We start from the raw sequence: 17,049 nt of genomic DNA on the forward strand, positions 1-17,049 counted from the left end.
TGCTGTGCAGAAGCTCTTTAGTTTAATTAGATCCCATTTGTCAATTTTGGTTTTTGTTGCTGTTGCTTTTGGTGTTTTAGACATGAAGTCCTTGCCCATGCCTATGTCCTGAATGGTATTATCTAGGTTTTCTTCTAGGGTTTTTATAGTATTAGGTCTAACATTTAAGTCTCTAATCCATCTTGAATTAATTTTCGTATAAGGAGTAAGGAAAGGATCCAGTTTCAGCTTTCTACTTATGGCTAGCCAATTTTCCCAGCACCATTTATTAAATAGGGAATCCTTTCCCCATTTCTTGTTTCTCTCAGGTTTGTCAAAGATCAGATGGCTGTAGATGTGTGGTATTATTTCTGAGGACTCTGTTCTGTTCCATTGGTCTATATCTCTGTTTTGGTAGCAGTACCATGCTGTTTTGGTTACTGTAGCCTTGTAGTATAGTTTGAAGTCAGGTGATGTGATGCCTCCAGCTTTGTTCTTTTGGCTTAGGGTTGTCTTGGCAATGTGGGGTCTTTTTGGGTTCCATATGAACTTTAAAGCAGTTTTTTTCCAATTCTGTGAAGAAAGTCATAGGTAGCTTAATGGGAATGGCATTGAATCTATAAATTACCTTGGGCAGTATGGCCATTTTTACAATATTGATTCTTCCTATCCATGAGCATGATATGTTCTTCCACTTGTTTGTGTCCTCTTTTATTTCACTGTGCAGTGGTTTGTAGTACTCCTTGAAGTCCTTTACATCCCTTGTAAGTTGGATTCCTAGGTATTTTATTCTCTTTGAAGCAATTGTGAATGGAAGTTCATTCCTGATTTGGCTCTCTGTTTGTCTGTTACTGGTGTATAAGAATGCTTGTGATTTTTGCACATTAATTTTGTATCCTGAGACTTTGTTGAGTTTGCTTATCAGCTTAAGGAGGTTTTGGGCTGAGATGATGGGATTTTCTAAATATACAGTCATGTCATCTGCAAACAGGGACAATTTGACTTCTTCTTTTCCTAGCTGAACACCCTGTATTTCTTTCTCTTGCCCGATTGCCCTAGCCAGAACTTACAACACTACGTTAAAGAGGAGTGGTGAGAGAGGGCATCCCTGTCTTGTGCCGGTTTTCAAAGGGAATGCTTCCAGTTTTTGTTCATTCAGTATGATATTGGCTGTGGGTTTGTCATAAATAGCTCTTATTATTTTGAGATATATTCCATCAATACCGAATTTATTGAGAGTTTTTAGCATGAAGGGCTGTTGAATTTTGTCAAAGGCCTTTTCTGTATCTATGAGATAATGTTTTTGCCTTTGGTTCTGTTTATATGCTGGCTTACGTTTATTGATTTGCATATGTTGAACCAGCCTTGCATACCAGGGATGAAGCCCACTTGATCATTGTGGATAAGCTTTTTGATGTGCTGCTGGATTCAGTTTACCAGTATTTTATTGAGGATTTTTGCATTGATCTTCATCAGGGATACCGGTCTAAAATTCTCTTTTTTTGTTTTGTCTCTGCCAGGCTTTGGTATCAGGATGATGTTGGCCTCATAAAATGAGTTAGGGAGGATTTCCTCTTTTTCTATTGATTGGAATAGTTTCAGAAGGAATGATACCAGCTCCTCTTTGTACCTCCAATAGAATTTGGCTGTGAATCCGTCTGGTCCTGGAATTTTGTTGGTTGGTAGAATGTTAATTATTGCCTCAATTTCAGAGCCTGTTATTGGGTTATTCAGGGATTCAACTTCTTGCTTGTTTAGTCTTGGAAGAGTGTAAGTGTCCAGGAAATTATCCATTTCTTCTAGGTTTTCTAGTTGATTTGTGTAGAGGTGTTTATAGTATTCTCTGATGGTTGTTTGTATTTATGTGGGGTCGGTGGTGATATCCCCTTTATCATTTTTTATTGTTTCGATTTGATTCTTCTCTCTTTTCTTCTTTATTAGTCTTGCTAGCAGTCTATCAATTTTGCTGATCTTTTCAAAAAACCATTTCCTGGATTCATTGATTTTTTTGGAGAGTTTTTGTGTCTCTATCTCCTTCAGTTCTGCTCTGATCTTAGTTATTTCTTGCCTTCTGCTAGCTTTTGAATGTGTTTGCTCTTGCTTCTCTAGTTCTTTTAATTGTGGTGTTAGAATGTCAATTTTAGATCTTTCCTGCTTTCTCTTGTGGGCATTTAGTGCTATAAATTTCCCTCTACACACTGCTTTAAGTGTGTCCCAGAGATTCTGGTATGTTGTATCTTTGTTCTCATTGGTTTCAAAGAACATCTTTTTCTGCCTTCATTTCACTATGTACCCAGTAGTCATTCAGGAGCAGGTTGTTCAGTTTCCATGTAATTGAGTGGTTTTGATTGATTTTCTTAGTCCTAAGTTCTAGTTTGATTGCACTGTGGTCTGAGAGACAGTTTGTTATAATTTCTGCTCTTTGATATTTGCTGAGGAGTGCTTTACTTCCAACTATGTGGTCAATTTTGGAATAAGTGTGATGTGGTGCTGAGAAGAATGTATATTCTGTTGATTTGGGGTGGAGAGTTCTGTAGATGTCTATTAGGTCTGCTTGTTTCAGAGTTGAGTTCAATTCCTGGATATCCTTGTTAACTTTCTGTCTCGTTGATCTGTCTAATGTTGACAGTGGGGTGCTGAAGTCTCCCATTATTATTGTATGGGAGTCTATGTCTCTTTGTAAGTCTCTAAGGACTTGCTTTATGAATCTGTGTGCTCCTGTATTGGGCACATATATATTTAGGATAGTTAGCTCTTCTTGTTGAATTGATTCCTTTACCATTATGTAATGACCTTCTTTGTCTCTTCTGATCTTTGATGGTTTAAAGTCTATTTTATCAGAGACTAGGATTGCAACCCCTGCTTTTTTATGTTCTCCACTTGCTTGGTAGATCTTCCTCCATCCCTTTATTTTGAGCCTATGTATGTCTCTGCATGTGAGATGGTTCTCCTGAATACAGCAAGAGGGTCTTGACAATTTATCCCATTTGCCAGTCTGTGTCTTTTAATTGGACCATTTAGTCAATTTACATTTAAGGTTAATATTGTTATATGTGAATTTGATCCTGTCATTGTGATATTTTTACATTTTGGCATGTTTTTGCAATGGCTGGTACCGGTTGTTCCTTTCCATGTTTAGGGCTTCCTTCAGGATCTCCTGTAGGGCAGTCCTGGTGGTGACAAAATCTCTAAGCATTTGCTTGTCTGTAAAGGATTTTATTTCTCCTTCCCTGATGAAACTTAGTTTGGCTGGATATGAAATTCTGAGTTGAAAATTCTTTTCTTTAAGGATGTCGAATATTGGCCCCCACTCTCTTCTGGCTTGTAGAGTTTCTGCTGAGAGATCTGCTATTAGTGTGATGGGCTTCCCTTTGTGGGTAACCCGACCTTTCTCTCTGGCTGCCCTTAACATTTTTGCTTCATTTCAACTTTGGTGAATCTGACAATTATGTGTCTTGGAGTTTCTCTTCTCGAGGATTATCTTTGTGGCGTTCTGTGTATTTCCTGAATTTGAATGTTGGCCTGCCTTACTAGGTTGGGGAAGTTCTCCTGGATGATATCCTGAAGAGTGTTTTCCAACTTGGTTCCATTTTCCCCCTCACTTTCAGGCACAGCGATCAGATGTAGATTTGGTCTTTTCACATTATCCCATATTTCTTGGAGGCTTTGTTCATTTCTTTTTCCTTTTTTTTCTCTAGACTTCTCTTCTCACTTCATTTCATTCATTTGATCTTCAATCATTGATACTCTTTCTTCCAGTTGATCGAGTCAGTTACTGAAGCTTGTGCATTTGTCACGTATCTCTTGTGTCATGGTTTTTATCTCTGTCAGTTCGTTCATGGCCTTCTCTGCATTGATTATTCTAGTTATCCATTCTTCCATTCTTTTTTCAAGATTCTTAGTTTCTTTGCGCTGGGTACATAGTTCCTCCTTTATCTCTGAGAAATTTGATCAACTGAAGTCTTCTCCCCTCAGCTCGTCAAAATCATTCTCCATCCTCTTTGATCTGTTGCTGGTGATGACCTGCGTTCCTTTGTAGGGGGAGATGCGCTCTGATTTTTTGAATTTCCAGATTTTCTGCCCTGCTGTTTTCCCCATCTTTGTGGTTTTATCTGCCTTTGGTCTTTGATGATGGTGACGTACTGATGGGGTTTTGTTGTGGATGTCCTTTCTGTTTGTTAGTTTTCCTTCTAACAGTCAGGACCCTCAGCTGTAGGTCTGTTGGAGATTGCTTGAGGTCCACTCCAGACCCTCTTTGCCTGGGTATCAGCAGCAGAGGCTGCAGAAGATAGAATATTGCTGAACAGCGAGTGCTGCTGTCTGATTCTTGCTCTGGAAGCTTTGTCTCAGGGGTGTACCCCGCCATGTGAGGTGTGAGGTGTCAGTCTGCACCTAGTGGGGGATGTCTCCCAGTTAGGCTACTCAGGGGTCAGAGACCCACTGGAGCAGGCAGTCTGTCCGTTCTCAGATCTCAACCTCCATGCTGGGAGATCCACTGCTCTTTTCAAAGTAGTCAGACAGCTGTCAGACTCCACCGAGAGGTGGAGTCTACAGAGACAGGGAGGCTTCCCTGAGCTGCAGTGGGCTCCACCCAATTTGAGCTTCCCAGAGGCATTGTTTGCCTACTTAAGCCTCAGCAATGGCGGGTGCCCCTCCCCCAGCCTCCCTGCCGCCTTGCAGTTAGATCTCAGACTGCTGTGCTAGCAATGAGGGAGACTCTGTGGGCGTGGGACCCTCCCGGCCGGGTGTGCAATATAATCTCCTGGTGTGCCATTTGCTAAGACCCTTGGTAAAATGCAGTATTAAGGTGGGAGTTACCTGATTTTCCAGGTGTTGTGTGTTTCAGATTCCCTTGGCTAGGAAAAGGGATTCCCTTCCTCCTTGTGCTTCTGAGGTGAGGTGATGTCTCCCCCTGCTTCAGCTCTCGCTGGTCGGGCTGCACCAGCTGACCAGCACCAATTGTCTGGCACTCCTCGGTGAGATGAACCTGGTACCTCAGTTGAAAAGGCAGAAATCACCCATCTTCTGTGTCGCTCGCGGTGGGAGCTGGAGGCTGGAGCTGTTCCTATTCGTCCAACTTGCTCCCAACCCCTGTGTTTGCTTTTAAGGAACTTTTCCTCCTTTCTTGATAATAATCGGGAGATTAAAGTGGTGAGATCTCCAAATAAAATGGCCATCAGGACCATAACCCCACTCTATAATATATGTGTATTTGACTCCAATGGGAGCATAAGTGTGAATTTTGTAAAGTCATGCTTTACCTTCTTTTTGTAAAAAAATATATCTTGGAAAGAGAAAGTCCATATTTTGTATCTTGAGTAAAGGAGATTTGATTACATCAATATTTTCGATTTTAGTTTAGCTTGGTGCCCTTGGGGATTTTATACCTTGAAAGCATGCACCAAAAAAATATTCAGTGTGGGTGAAAAACGTCTTGTTTTTAATATGAGAACACAGTGGTCATGGTAGTGGAAGTAAAATCGTAGGCTAACCTACTCAGAGAAATGCGCAGGTCATCCCTAGAAAAGTGAACATGTGTAAGTCAAAGAACTAAAATTCTTTTCCCTTACATCTTTCCAGTACAATGTACACCTTAGAAATATCTTATGCACCCCAAGGAGTACACACACCTCTTTTATTTTATTTTATTTTATATTTTATTTTACTATACTTTAAGTTCTAGGATGTGTGTGCACAATGTACAGGTTTGTTATATATGTATATATGTGCCGTGTTGGTTTGCTGCACCCATTAACTGGTCATTTACATTAGGTATATATCTTAATACTACCCCTCCCCCCTTCCCCCCACCCCACAGCAGGCCCCACTATGTGATGTTCCCCACCGTGTGTGTCCAGGTGTTCTCACTGTTCACTTCCCACCTATAAGTGAGAACTTGCAGTATTTGGTTTTCTGTCCTTGCGATAGTTTGCTCAGAATGATGGTTTCCAGCTTCTTCCATGTCCCTACAAAGGACATGAACTCATCATTTTTTATGGCTGCATAGTATTTCATGGTGTATATGTGTCACATTTTCTTAATTCAGTCTATCATTGATAGATGTTTGGGTTGGTTCCAAGTCTTTGCTATTGTAATAGTGCCACAATGAACATATGTGTGCATGTGTCTTTATAGCAGCATGATTTATAATCCTTTGGGTATATACCCAGTAATGGGATCATTGGATCAAATGGTATTTCTAGTTCTAGATCCTTGAGGAATCGCCACACTGTCTTCCACAATGATTGAACTAGTTTACAGTCCCACCAACAGTGTAAAGATGCTCCCGTTTCTCCACATCCTCTCCAGCACCTGTTGTTTCCTGACTTTTTAATGATTGCCATTCTAACTAGTGTGAGAAGGTATCTCATTGTGGTTTTGATTTGCATTTCTCTGATGTCAAGTGATGATGAGCATTTTTTCATGTGTCTGTTGCCTGCATAAATGTCTTCTTTTGAGAAGTGCCTGTTGGTATCCTTTGCCCACTTTTTGATGAGGTTATTTGTTTTTTTCTTGGAAACTTGTTTGAGTTATTTGTAGATTCTGGATATTAGCCCTTTGTCAGATGAGTAGATTGCAAAAGTTTTCTCCCATTCTGTAGGTTGCCTGTTCACTCTGATGGTAGTTTCTTTTGCTGTGCAGAAGTTATTTTGTTTAGTTAGATCCCATTTGTCTATTTTGGCTTTTGTTGCCTTTGCTTTTTGGTGCTTTAGTCATGAAGTCCTTGCCCATGCCTATGTCCTGAATGGTGTTGCCTAGGTTTTCTTCTAGGGTTTTTATGGTTTTAGGTCTAACATTTAAGTCTTTAATCCATCTTGAATTAATTTTTGTACAAGGTGTAAGGAAAGGATCCAATTTCAGCTTTCTACATATGGCTAGTCAGTTTTCCGAGCACCATTTATTAAATAGGAAATCCTTTCCCCACTTCTGGTTTTTCTCGGATTTGTCAAAGACCAGATGGTTGTAGATGTGTGGTATTCTTTCTAAGGGCTCTGCTCTGTTCCATTAGTCTATATATCTGTTTTGATACCAGCACCATGCTGTTGTGCTTACCATAGCCTTTTAATATAGATTGAAGTCAGGTAGCGTGATGTTTCCAGCTTTGTTGTTTTGGCTTAGGATTGTCTTGGCAATGTGGACTCTTTTTTGGTTCCATATGAACTTTAAGGTAGTCTTTTTTTCCAGTTCTGTGAAGAAAGTCATTGGTAGCTTGATGGGGATGGCATTGAATCTATAAATTACCTTGGGCAGTATGGCCATTTTCATGATATTGATTCTTCCTATCTATGAACATGGAATGTTCTTCCATTTGTTTGTGTCCTCTTTTATTTCGTTGAGTAGTGGTTTGTAGTGCTCCTTGAAGAGGTCCTTCATTTCCCTTGTAAGATGGTTTCCTAGGTATTTTATTCTCTTTGAAGCAGTTGTGAATGGGAGATGACTCATGATTTGGCTCTCTGTTTGTCTGTTACTGGTGTATAAGAATGCTTGTGATTTTTGCACATTGATTTTGTACCCTGAGACTTTGCTGAAGTTGCTTATCAGCTTAAACAGATTTGGGGCTGAAACGATGGGGTTTTCTAAGTATACAATCATGTCATCTGCAAACAGGGACAATTTGACTTCCTATTTTCCTAATTGAATAGCCTTTATTTCTTTCTTCGGCTTGATTGCCCTGGCCAGAACTTCCAACACTATGTTGAATAGGAGTGGTGAGACAGTACATCCCTGTCTTGTGCCAGTTATCAAAGGGAATGCTTCTAGTTTTTGCCCATTCAATATGATATTGGCTGTGGGTTTGTCATAAATATTATTTTGAGAAGTGTCCCATCAACACTTAGTTTATTGAGAGTTTTAAGCAAGAAACGCTCTTGAATTTTGTCAAAGGCCTTTTCTGCATCTATTGAGATAATCATATTTGTTGTTGTTGTTGTTGTTTTTGTTTTCTTGTCTTTGATTTTGTTTATATGATGGATTGCATTTGTTGATTTGGGTGTGTTGAACCAGTTTTGCATCCCAGAGATGAAGCCAACTTGATCATGGTGGATAAGCTTTTTGATGTTCTGCTGGATTTGGTTTGCCAGTATTTTCTTGAGGATTTTTGCATCAATGTGCATGAGGGATATTGGTCTAAAATTCTGTCTTGTTGTTGTTGTTGTTGTGTCTCTGCCAGGCTTTGGTATGAAGATGATGTTGGCCTCATAAAATGAGTTAGGGAGGATTCCCTCTTTTTCTATTGATTGGATTAATTTCAGAAGGAATGGTACCAGCTCTTCCTTGTACCTCTGGTAGAATTCGGCTGTGAATTCTTCTGGTCATGGACTTTTTCTGGTTGGTAGGCTATTAATTATTACCTTAATTTCAGAGCCTGTTATTGGTCTGTTCAGGGATTCAGCTTCTTCCTTGTTTAGTCTTGGGAAGGTGTATGTGTCCAAGAATTTATCTATTTCTTCTAGATTTTCTAGTTTATTTGTGTAGAAGTGTTTAAAGTATTCTCTGATGGTAGTTTGTATTTGTGTATGATAGGTGGTGATATCCCCATATCAGTTTTTATTTGTGTCTATTTGATTCTCCTCTCTTTTCTTCTTTACTGGTCTTGCTAGCAGTCTATCTATTTTATTGCTCTTTTAAAAAAACCAGCTCCTGGATTCACTGATTTTTTTTTTTTTTCTTTTTTTTTTTTTTTATTATACTTTAAGTTCTAGGGTACATGTGCATGACGTTTATATCATGTATAACTCCCCAATGCAATCCCTCCCTCCTCCCCCCTCCCCATGATAGGCCCCAGTGTGTGATGTTCCCCTTCCCGAGTCCAAGTGATCTCATTGTTCAGTTCCCACCTATGAGTGAGAACATGCGGTGTTTGGTTTTCTCTTCTTGTGATAGTTTGCTAAGAATGATGGTTTCCAGCTGCATCCATGTCCCTACAAAGGATGCAAACTCATCCTTTTTGATGGCTGCATAGTATTCCATGGTGTATATGGATTCACTGATTTTTTGAAGGGTTTTTCATGTCTCTATGTCCTTCAGTTCTCTGATCTTAGTTATTTCTTGCCTTCTGCTAGCTTTAGAATGTGTTTACTCTTGCTTCCTTGTTCTTTTAATTGAGATGTTAGAGTGTCAATTTTAGATCTTTCCTGCTTCCTCTTGTGGGCATTTAGTGCTATAAATTTCCCTCTACACACTTCTTTATATGTGTCCCAGAGATTCTAGTACATTATGTCTTTGTTCTCATTGGTTTCAAAGAATATCTTTATTTCTGCCTTCATTTCATTATTTACCGAGTAGTCATTCAGGAGCAGGTTGTTCGGTTTCCATGCAGTTGTGCAATTTTGAGGGAGTTTCTTAATCCTAAGTTCTAATTAGATTGCACTGTGGTCTGAGAGACAGTTTGTTATGATTTCTGTTCTTTTACATTTGCTGAGGAGTGCTTTACTTCCAACTATGTGGTCAATTTTGGAATAAGTGTGATGTGGTGCTGAGAAGAATGCATATTCTGTTGATTTGGGGTGGAGGGTTCTGTATGTCTATTAGGTCTGCTTGGTGCAGAGCTGAGTTCAAGTCCTGGATATCCTTGTTAACTTTCTATCTTATTGATCTGCCTAATGTTGACAGTGGGGTGTTAAAGTCTCCCATTATTATTGTATGGGAGTCTAAGTCTCTTTGTAGGTCTCTACAGACTTGCTTTATGAATCTGGATGCTCCTGTATTGGGTGCATATATATTTAGGATAGTTAGCTCTTCTTGTTGCATTCATCCCTTTACCATTATGTAATGGCCTTCTTTGTCTCTTTTGATCTTTGTTGGTTTAAAGTCTATTTTATCAGAGATTTAGAATTGCAATCCCTGCTTTTTGTTTTGTTTTGCTTTCCATTTGCTTGGTAGATCTTCCTCTATCCCTTTATTTTGAACCTATATATGTCTTTGATGTGAGATGGGTCTCCTGAATACAGCATACTGATGAGTCTTGACTCTATCCAATTTGCCAGTCTGTGTCTTTTAACTGGGGCTTTTCGCCCATTTACATTTAAGATTAATATTGTTATGTGTGAATTTGATCCTCTCGTTATGATGTTAGCTGGTTATTTTGCTCATTAGTTGATGCAGTTTCTTCCTAGCACTGACAGTCTTTGCAATTTGGCTTGTTTTTGCAGTGGCTGATACTGGTCATTCCTATACATGTTTAGTGCTTCCTTCAGGAGCTCTTGTAAGGCAGGCATGGTGGTGATAAAATCTCTAAGCATTTGCTTATCTGTAAAGGATTTTATTTCTCTTTCACTTTTGAAGCTTAGTTTGGCTGGATATGAAATTCTGGGTTGAAAATTCTTTTCTTTAAGGATGTTGAATATTGGTCCCCATTCTCTTCTGGCTTGTAGAGGTTCTGTTGAGATATCTGCTGTTATTCTAATGGACTTCCCTTTGTGGGTAACCCAACCTTTCTCTCTGGCTGTCCTTAACATTTCTTCCTTGATTTCAACCTTGGTGAATCTGACAATTATGTGTCTTGGGGTAGTCTTTCTTGAGGAGTATCTTTGTGGTGTTCTCTGTATTTCCTGAATTTGAATGTTGGACTGCCTTGCTAGTTTTGGGAAGATGTCCTGGATAATATCCTGAAGAGTGTTTTCCAACTTGATTCCTTTCTCCCCGTCACTTTCAGTACACCAATCAAACATACATTTTGTCTTTTCACAAAGTCCCAGATTTCTTGGAGACTTCGTTTGTTTCCTTTTACTCTTTTTTCTCTAAACTTCTCTTCTCATTTCATTCCATTCATTTGATCTTCAATCACTGATACCCTTTCTTCCACTTGATCAAATAAGCTACTAAAGCTTGTGCATGTGTCACGTAGTTCTCATGCCATGGTTTTCAGCTCCATCAGGTCATTTAAAGTTTCTATGCTGTTTATTCTAGTTAGCCATTCTTCTAATCATTTTTCAATGTTTTTAGCTTCCTTATGATGGGTTCGCATATCCTCCTTTAGCTTGGAGAAATTTGTTATTACCAACCTTCTGAAACCTACTTCTGTCAACTTGTCAAAGTCATTCTCTGTCCAGCTTTGTTCCATTGCTGGTGAGCAGCTGTGATCCTTTGGAGGAGAAGAGGCACTTTGGTTTTTAGAATTTTCAGCTTTTCTGCTCTGGTTTCTCCCCATCTTTCTGGTTTTATCTACCTTTGGTCTTTGATGATTGTGACCTACAGATGGGGTTTTGGTGTGGATGTCTTTTTGTTGACATTGATGCTATTCCTTTCTGTTTGTTAGTTTTCCTTCTAACTGTCAGGACCCTCAGTTTCAGGTCTGTTGGAGTTTGCTGGAGGTCCACTCCAGACCCTGTTTGCCTGAGTACCAGCAGCGGAGGCTGCAGAACAGCAAATATTGCAGAACAGCAAATGTTGCTGCCTGATCCTTCCTCTGGAAGCTTCATCTCAGAGGGTCACCCAGCTTTATGAGGTGTCAGTCGGCTCCCACTGGGAGGTGTTTCCCAGTTAGGCTACTCAGGGGTCAGGGACCCACTTGAGGAGGCAGTTTGTCCCTTCTCAGACCTGAAACTCCATGCTGGGAGAAACACTGCTCTCTTCAAAGCTGTCAGACAGGGACGTTTAAGTCTGCAGAAGTTTCTGCTGCCTTTTGTTCAGCTATGCCCTGCCCCCAGAGGTGGAGTCTACAGAGGCAGGCAGGCCTCCTTGCTCTGTAGTGGGCTCCACCCAGTTCAAGTTTCCTGGCCACTTTGTTTACCTAGTCAAGCCTCAGCAATGGCAGATGCCCCTCCCACAGCCTCACTGCCACCTCACAGTTCGATCTCAGACTGCTGTGCTAGAAGTGAGCAAGGCTCTGTGGGCATGAGACCCACAAAGCCAGGTGCGGGATGTAATCTCCTGGTGTACTGTTTGCTAAGACCATTGGAAAAGCTCAGTATTAGGGCAGGAGTGTCCCAATTTTCCAGGTACCATCTGTCATGGCTTCCCTTTGCTAGGAAAGGGAATTCCTTGACCCCTTGCACTTTCAGGGTGAGGCAATGCCCTGCCCTGCTTTGGCTCACATTCCATGGGCTGCACCCACTGTCCAACCAGTCCCAGTGAGATGAACCTGGTACCTCAGTTGGAGATGCAGAAATCAGCAATATTCTGTGTTGCTCATGCTGGGAGCTGTAGACTGGAGCTGTTCCTATTCGGCCATCTTGGAACCACCCCTTCTACACATACATCATTTTAAAAACATTTTTTATTGTGGTGAAATAAACATAACATAATTTATCATATTAACCATTTTAAGTGTCTAGTCAGTGGTATTAAAAACATTCATATTGGTGTGCAGCCATTGTCACCACTCATCTCTGGAAGCTTTTCATCAAAACTAAAATTCCATCCCCATTAAAAAATAACTCCCCTTTTTCTCCACCACACAGCCCCTTCTGCTTCCTTTCTCTATAAATTTTACTACTCTAGGTATCTCACATAATTGAAATCATAAAATATTTGCATTCTAGTGACTAGCTTATTTCATTTAGCATAATGTTTTCAAGGTTCATCCATATTGTAGCATGTGTCAGAAATTCTTCCTTTTTAAGGCTGAATCAAATTCCATGGTGTGTATATTTCACATTTTGCTTACCCATTTGTTTGTGGAGGGACACTTAGGTTTTTTGCACATTCTGGCAAATTGAGAATAATGCTGTTGCAAAATATGGGTGCACAAATATTTATTTGAATTCCTGCTCTCAATTATTTTAAGTATACCAGAAATGAAATTGCTGGATCACATGATGATCTATTTATAATGTTTTGAGGAAACTTCACAGTGTTTTTTGTAGCAGCTGCAACATATTACCACCAGCAGTGGACTAGTATTCCAATTTCTCCACAACCTAGTCAACCCTTATTACACGGGTTGTTTGTTTGAAAATAGCCATTCTTATGGGCATGAAGTGCCTATCTCATTTTGGCTTTATTTTGCATTTCCTTAATATTTAGTGATTTTGAACATCTTTTCTTGTAGTTATTGGCCATTTGTACAACCTCTTTGGAGAAATATCTATTCAAACATTTTGTCTATTGTTTAATTAATTATTTCTTTATTGTTATTGTTGAATTGTAGGAGTTTTTTAATTTAGTCTGGTTATTAAATCCATACCAAATATATGACTACCACATGTATTCCCCTATTCTGTATATCCCTTTTTTACTCTGTTTATAATGTCTTTTGATTCACAAAATTTTTAATTATGATGCAGCCCAATTTGTCTATATTTTCTTTTGTAACTTGAGCTGTTGGTGTTATACCCAGGAGATCTTTGTGAAATCCAAAGTCATGAAAGTTTTCTACTGTTTCCATCTAACGGTTTTATAGTTTTAGCTCTTATGGTTAGGTACTCGCTCCAATTTGAGTTACTTTTTGCATTAGGTGTAAGGTAAGTATCCAACAACATTCTCCTGCATGTGAATATCCAGTTTTCCAATACTGTTTGTTGAAAAAATGTCTTTCCTTCTTGAATGATCTGGGCACTCTTGTCAAAAATTACTTGACTATATGTGTGAGGATTTATTTTTGTGTTCTCTATTCTATTTCATTGGCCTATATGTCTGTCTTTATGCCAGTACTACCTTGTTTTTTTGAATGTCAGTACCATATTATGTAGTAAGTTTTGAAGGCAGGAAGTGTGAGACCTCCAACTTTGTTCTTCTCTCTAAAAATTGTTTTCACTATGTGGTGTTCTTTGAGATTCCACATAAATCCCAGAATAGATTTTCCTATTTGTTCAACACACATTAGGATTTTAATAGAAATTGAATTGTATCTTTAAATTTGCTCTGGGTAATATTGATAACGATATTAAATCTTTCAATTTATGAACACAATCTTTTCCATTTATTTGTGTCTTTGAATTCTTTCAGCAACGTTTTGCAGTTTTCAGTATACAAGTCTTTCACCTCATTGGTTCACATAACCATTTTATTTTTAAATAATTAATTAATTTTAAATTTCAACTTTCATTTTAGATAGAGGGGTACATTAGAGGTTGGTTACATGGGAATATTGTGTGATGTTGAGGTTTGGAGTATGGAATCCATCACCCAGGAAGTGAACACTGTGCTTAATAGGTAGTTTTTTCCCTTCTAGTAGTCCACAGTCTCTGCTGTTGCCATGTTTATGTCCATGTGTGCTCGCTGTTTGGCTCCCACTTATAAGTGAGGACATGTGCATACCCCATTAAAAAGACTTCTGCCAGATGCGGTGGTTCACGCCTGTACTCCCAGCACTTTGAGATACCAAGGTGGTTGGATCACAAGGTCAGGAGTTTGAGACAAGCCTGACCAACATGGTGAAACCCTGTCTCTACTAAAAATACAAAAATTAGCTGGGTGTGGTGGTGCACACCTATAATTCCAGTTACTCAGGAGGCTGAGGCAGGAGAATCCCTTGAACTGGGGAGGCGGAGCTTTCAGTGAGCTGAGATCACACCACTGCACTCCAGCTTGAGCAACAGAGTGAGACTCCATCCCACACACACACAAAAAAACAAAAAACAAAAGCAACCAAACAAAAAACCCTTAATTGTATCCTTTAGAAGGAACATCAGCTTTTACTTGGACTGCTTTGAGAAACTGAGAAACTTCAGTATCATTAAAGGCAAAATGTGTGTTATAAAAGACATACCAAATGCTATGATCTCACATATGCAATGTAAGGTCTGGTTCCTTTACTGAGTTAAAGCCTGGTTCACACTTCAATAACAGTTATGAAAAATATAGACTGTTCTTTCATGTCATGGTTCTTTTTATGTGCTCCTAAACACCAATTTATATTATCAAAACATAAGAAACATGTGAATAATTATTACCCCTTTTATGCTAGCAAGTGATTTTATAAATAATTACATGAAAGGTACTGTAATTCCCATCTCTGACCCAAATTCTTACCTAGTGACTTTCCTCTCCTGTTTCATTAGGCACCAAGTGTCACATAATACACCAAAGCTGCTATGTTCACTCAATAATACTGAAATTGTCATTTATAAATTGTGAAGGAGGCTTTAAAAACATGTTTTGATAAAGGAGGATTTTTTCCTATAAACAATAAAACTAAAACAAAGAAAGATTGCTCCCCTGATGCATTTTGTGTGAAAATAATGCTATTTCACTATGATACAGTAAGACTCTGTCACTTACTGCTGAATTCATGATACTGTAATTTTTTGTCATTTATTATTTACAGACTTCCTTCATTGTGCACAGAGTCCATAAAACAGAAGATGGATTGGCTAGGGTTCTAAATAGCTCCTAAGGAATGAGTGGGACCCGAAAAACACTTGACTACTTAATTATATTAATAACCTGAAATTACAGGTATAAAATTCAACAAAAACTATATACTCTAGTTTTTCAAAATAAATTTTGAATACCTGGGATAAAGTAAATAGGCATTACAAATACTGTATTTACTTAATCTGTGATCATTAAAGGTTTGATATGTCTTAAGAAATAATAGCTTTCCCAAACACTGTGCTGTATGTGCAGACACATACAAAGTGTTTTTAATCCTTTCAATAGCACACCATTATACATAAAATTATATATCACTTTTTTTCTGTACGCTCACTATTACATGCTGAGTCAAAGTTTCCTTCATGTGCAAAATCCATGCACCTGAACAACATTGCCATTAGCCACAATGCACATCATTCCAGGGATGCAATGCTATTCATAGCCCTTATTAGTTGTCTCAACTTCTCTACCATTTTTAGAATTGGGAATGTCATTTTGAGATATTTTAAAAAACACTTCAATTTAATATTAATTTTGCCTTTAGTTAAGCTCACAGTATCCCTTTCTCATGCTTTTTAAAACATATATTGTTGGAATTATAACAGCTTTTGAGGAAATTTTGTGAATTGCATTTAAGGTCTAATTAATCACACCAGCTTCTTCTTCTTCTTTTTTTTTTTTTTTAAAAAAAAAAAAAAAAAACAGAGTTTCACTGTGGTTGCCCAGGCTGGAGTGCAATGGTGCGATCTCAGCTGCCCGCAAGCTCTGCCTCCCGGGTTCAAGCGATTCTCCTGAAAGCCTCCCAAGTAGCTGGGATTACAGACATGCACCAGCACACCCCTGCTAATTTTGTATTTCTAGTAAAGATGAGGTTTCACCATGTTGGTTAGGCTGGTCTCAAACTTATGAACTCAGGTGATCCGCCCCCCTTGGCCTCCTAAAGTGCGTGGATTACAGGCCTGAGCCACCACTCCTGGCCCACACCAGCTTCTCTTAAGCTTTGAACTTTTTGATCTATTATCAGAGATTTTGGAAAACTGCTTTAGTAATTATATGAAAATATGAAAACATGTATAAATTAGCATTAACAAATATCTACAAAATGTAAACAGCCATTAGCTGAATTTCTAGATAAACTAATCTACATATAATAAAATCCACGTAATTTGCTTGCCATCATCTCAATATTTTCCTTTGTTGTAGCTGTATTTTTTGGCATAGGTGTGATCCCTTTTGTAGCATACCAGCAACTTGATTTTTTACTGCTTCTTTTTTCTTTACTATAATCAATCACTAAGATGAATATAGTGTTTCTTTCATCATATAATAGGCAATCTAAAGGTCTGATTTACTCTTTTGTTATCTGGTAGAGCTCTGACATTTATTTTTATCTTTGACATTTTTAACTCCTCAACTAAACTATGATATCCTGGAGCCCCAGCTATTTATCTTTCATCCCTAGAAAGGGGAACAGTGTTTGGAAGATGGGTATGTTGACAGTAGATGGTGAACATAAGCTCGCCAAAACAGAGGTTTCTGTTTAAGTTGCTTTATACTGTATGTATGCCAGGGCCTAGGAAAAAAAATACCCACCACATATACTATTCCCAATAAATATTTGTTAGATGAATGAATATACAAATGATTTAAATTAAATAAAGAACAAATTATCTAGTAGCTCAAGATGAAAGAAAAGAGGTATATTCAGCTTAGATTAAACAAACTACATGTTGCATCTTTCAGGTGCTTTGTGGGTGAGGTATACAGTTGATTAAGAAAATTGCTCATAGGGGCCGGGCGCGGTGGCTCAAG

This window comes from Trachypithecus francoisi, unplaced genomic scaffold (genome assembly GCF_009764315.1).
Source record: "Trachypithecus francoisi isolate TF-2019V2 unplaced genomic scaffold, Tfra_2.0 Lachesis_group18, whole genome shotgun sequence".
In the NCBI taxonomy this organism is placed as follows: domain Eukaryota; kingdom Metazoa; phylum Chordata; class Mammalia; order Primates; family Cercopithecidae; genus Trachypithecus; species Trachypithecus francoisi.